We start from the raw sequence: 5,196 nt of genomic DNA, 5'->3' as shown, positions 1-5,196 counted from the left end.
ATCCTCTTCTTTTAGACACAAACACAGCGCCTCGGGGCAGAGCTGTGACCTATCCAGACTTTGACCCTGTGTGGGTGAAACAGTCAAAGTCCTCGTGGACCCAGATGTCCTCTTGGCTTTTGAAACCGCACAGTCTCTCCTTTACTTTATTTACTCCCCTTCTCTTGCTCGCTTGCTCTCCTTTCCCTGCAGCCCCTCTGGAGACTCAGTGATAACCAGGGTAGACGGGAGGAGGAAGGGAGCGGAGGAAAGAGGGATGGAGTGAGGGGGGTTGGCGGCGGCGAGAGGGAGTTGTGATGTCCCGACTCAGGGATATTTAATCCTCTCTGTGAGGGGCGAGCGTCTCTCTCCCTCTGTTTGGCTTTGGGAGATCAAAGAGGCAGTTCAGATCCTGGCGAGATCACTCGCTCTCTCCTCCTGAGTGGACCAAAGACTCTCGCAAACACACACACACACACACACACACACACACACACACACACACACACACACACACACACACACACACACACACACACACACACACACTCACACACACATGCTTAAGTACTTGGGGTGACTGGCGAGGACGTCGGTAGTGGTGGTAATGAGGCAATGATTGATGGGACTTCATGCTTCTTTACTGCACTGTTTTAAACCACCAGTGTGAGAGCCCACTCCACGTAAAATCAAATCTGTGTGCAGAAGAAAAATGGCTGGTGGAGACAGAGAAGAAGAACCACATTTGGCTATCAACAATATTATATATCCTTTCGGGTTGAATTTCATCCTCATCTCCATAAAGTTTGACTAGTTTAAAAATTAACTTTGAACTCTAGCGTACTCATAAAGTGAACCGCAAGCTTCTTCTTTGGGCATGGACACACATTCACACAAATATCTGGGGCATTAGTATAGTGTATATAGTATAATTTCAGTGGTATTTGCATTCATTTACAGTCTAACAACACATCAAATGCAATTTGTTGCTACTGTTGGCTTCGGGTCATGAACAATATAATCAGTTTTTCCTGTTTAAGCCCTCCACCTACACAATGTTCATAATTCATCCAGCAGAAACAGATAGTTTGGAAAGTGCTCTCCCAAATATAAACATTAAAACATTCTGGCCTCAGATTGTGATGTCGAAGGGAAAAGATGTGTGTTTTGAACACCAATGTGTGACTGTCATATGGTTTTAGACGTCTCTTTGGCCACTTTTGAGAAACCTGACATTTTGGTGCCCTTTATTCTTAGAAAAAAATGCTTTGAAAATTGGGATGGTTCAGTGGTCACAGTAATCACAGCATGACCTCATCCTATCAGTTTTCCCAAAGCTTCTTGCTAGTATGTTTTGTTTAATAAAAATACAATACACCCCACAAATGGAGATAAAGCTGCTGGACCACAGGCCTGATTGGACGATTGTTAGTATTTTTCCATTGTTTGTTATTATAGTGTAAATCCTGAACCTTAAGTTTATTTAAGCATGAGGAGAACTTTAAAAAAAGTTTATTTGGGCAACCAATAGCTTTATCAAAGTGACGGTGTTGACAAATGGAGAAAAAGGGTATGACACAGGGCAAATGGTATCAGGCCGGATTGAAACCCGGATTCTGCACATGGACAAAGCACCAGTGCATGTCCACCAATTTGGTCTCCACTTAAATATCTAACCAATGGATAGACTGCGATGCAATTTTCTACAGATATTCATGGTACCCAGGAAATAAAGCCTAATGACTTTGGTAGTGATTGGTGATTTTGAGTAAAATTCCCATTGCCTTCCCAACCCTAGATCCTACCATCCATTTCGGATTGGATTTTTCAAAGCCTATCAGTTTGATCCTAGAAGCATAGCAATTGGTCTAAAATATCTGGAGTTATTCCTTGCAAATCCTATGTTCTTGGCTTCGAACTAAACATGTTAAACTACTCTTTCAATGTATTGATCAGAGGCGGAGCACTTTATTATTGGCTGCTATAATATATTTCCTCATCTAATACCTACAATTATTTTCACGCCCATTGCAGTGCCAAGTGTTTATAATATTAACTAAAAACATATTCTCTGATTCATGAAGTGAGTACATTTCAGCACTTTCTGTTTCATCACCCTGGAGGAGTTTGTTAACTGTGGGAGCCATAAACCGTATAGCTGGCGATAACAAAAGTGATGATTCCAATGTTTCCTTTCTATTTGTATTTTAATTTTATACCAATCCCCTGAAACACACACACACACTGATGCACTTACACACACACACACACACACACACACACACACACACACACACACACACACACACACACACACACACACACACACACACACACACACACACACACACACACACAAATGTAAACCCGCGGCTCCCCTGCCACTCGGCTTCTGAGGTTTGCAGGTCTCTGATAGGAAGCCTCTGAAATGGAAAAGAGATAAGAGTAAATAAACAAACAAATACAATAAAACCGAATTTGTGCTGGTTCAGTGCACACATAGGGAGAGGGGGATGGAGGGAGTGCGCTCTGCAAGGCCCCAACGACGAACCCCACAAAGATGCTTTCTCAATAAAGCAAAGCAAGGTAAATACCTAAGTGAATTCATGCAACTTCCATTTATGCAGAGAAATCTGTTGAGACTTTGCACTGATAGAGAGAGACACCATTTGGCTCTCTAACAATGGAGCTATCAGTTACTGCCTCTGAGTTTCCTCGATATGATCTCCGTCCATTTTACACAACGGAATTGCTGCAAAATAAAGCATTTGATTTCCATCACAATGATGTTATACAGTGCTGTCAGCTAATTCTCAATGGTGTAACACGCTTTCTTTCTTTCCTTGTCCATACCTTGGCGGAGGACTGGTGCTAAAGCGTATGTTCTGCACAGCCAGTCTGCGTTTAAAGCGGTGCCACGGGCTTTGATGTGCGCCCACACCAACACACCACTCCAACAGCCTTTCTTCTCAGATGTTGCTTAATTACAGTATCATAGTCTGTTAATTACCTTATCAGTTCCGCATAATCCCATGGTCAGTGTCTGAACGCCTTCAAAGCAGAGCGAGTCTCTTTCATCTGTTTTTTTGGTGCTGATTAGTGATTTCAGCAGAGCTGAACTGAAATGTAAAGAACGACAAGTTGCGGTAGTTTAAGCAGGGTTTCATTCTGTTTCTTGATGAATAGTGGTTTGTCACTGTGTACTTCAGTGCAACAAATAGGTTTCCAGATACTTTATGGTTGCTCAGTACAGTCTGCCATTGGCCTCTTCACAGGCACAACTGTACGATACCTGGCATCCTCACAGGCGCAAGACATCTGCATGCCAAAATATTGACAGCACTTAAATTACCTTGAAAACAAAAATGGTTGTTTTTACATTTTCATGGTGTATGTTGGACAGGTGAAAAGTTTTCAGATTTTAACCAATAGATATTACTTTGAAATTATACAGCTGATAAGTAACATTAAGAAATTATTTCATAAAATAAAAATGTTTTTTTCTGTTATGTTTCTGATGTCAGGCATTATCTTTTTTAAGAGATCCTCATTTGCACACATATCCAGAAAATTGGATAAAGCCAAGTTCAAGAAGATGTTTTATAGTGTTTTGGACATATCTTTGAATCATTCCAGAAAACCTGAAATTACTGTTACCAGCCATTCAAAATGCGTATCTCCGCCATTTTTTGACAAAAGATATATTTCATATAAATCATGTTATTATTGATATATGATCAATAGCAACCTTCAGAATATACAGATATAATTAAAACTAGAGAGGGTGGTGTATGTAAGTGCCAGTGAAGTGGAGATTAGAGAACAGAATATGAATAAAAAAAGTATTGTTTTGTGAGAACGACATTTAACCACATTATGCAACAATAAAGTTACCCAAAACAGGAATGATCTAATCTTTACTTTTTGTCAATTTGTTTTGTAATCTATTGACAGAGATATAAAAAGTGTGTACTTTGGATATTTCCATTCCAATAGAGAAAGACATGTTATGAAAGCAGAATAGCCCAAAATTGACCAGTGCATGAAAACACAATCTATTTGCCAGTAGTGTCTTGCTAGAAACAAAAATGCAAATAACTTAGCTTTATAGCTGTTTTTACTTGAAATTGTAAATATCTCTACCGCTTGTAAAATGCCAACCACTAACCCTTCTTTGTGGTTGGCATTAGCAGAGTAGCCCATGAATGTAAGAGAATAACCTCCAAGCCAATATAAATTAATGATGTCCCCTCATAAAATCATAATCCTTTACGTTCGTTTGGAATCATGTGGTGACTGCAAACTCGTCTTGACTGGCATCCGTATGTTTACATCTGATCTGTTGCATACGTGTCAATTTCATCTTTACACAACTGTTTGGATTTGGAGGCGATAATTAAGAAATAATTGAAGGGGCTAGAGTAATGTTTCTCAAGCGTGGAAGATGCATGCCCAAATGTTAATTCCACTCAGAATATGTTAACGTATGCACAGATGTTAATGTAGACTCCACGTTGGGCTCTTGTGTTGTGCACCTCAGTGCTTTCCCAGTGCGCATGTGTTCTTCCCCTCAGCTCTGCCGGCAGCCCAGTGGATCTGTCAACTTGGGGAAAATTTCCATTTTGCAGCTAACTCTGCAGCCTTTTGATGGATACGTCTTGCCGACTTTTATCTCTCGTTGCGTCTGCAAACTAATTAATATTTTTTTCCCTCACTCTTTCTCTCTCCCCTTCAGGCAAATATTTGTTTCCTCAGAAGTGAGCGTGGGCAAACCTTCCTCACAGCTCCATATGCTGCCAGCTGCCAATCAAGTGGGCTGGAACCCTGAAACTAATCGCAACCCCCTCCTCCCTCCTCTTCCTCTCCTTCAGCAGAAATGAAAGAGATGGGGGTGGGTGGGGTGGTGTATGTTAGGGAGATGTTAAAGGAAAATAAAGACATACAGTAGAGATGAAGAAACAGGATGGATGAGTCACAAACCCCAAAGCAGTGTCTCCTCTCTATTCTATCCACACAAAGCTCTTCCTTTGCTAAGCTTGTTTTTTTTTTGAATGGATTTTACAGTATCTGCACTGGATTTGGTTTGTTTGTCAGACAGCTCCAAGAGTGAACAATGTGTGTAAACAGTCACTGTGTGTGTGTGTGTGTGTGTGTGTGTGTGTGTGTGTGTGTGTGTGTGTGTGTGTGTGTGTGTGTGTGTGTGTGTGTGTGTCTGTG

This window comes from Notothenia coriiceps, unplaced genomic scaffold, assembly GCF_000735185.1.
Source record: "Notothenia coriiceps isolate Sejong01 unplaced genomic scaffold, NC01 NC01_scaffold00010734, whole genome shotgun sequence".
NCBI classification, from domain to species: domain Eukaryota; kingdom Metazoa; phylum Chordata; class Actinopteri; order Perciformes; family Nototheniidae; genus Notothenia; species Notothenia coriiceps.
Note: the sequence above shows the minus strand (reverse complement) of the source record.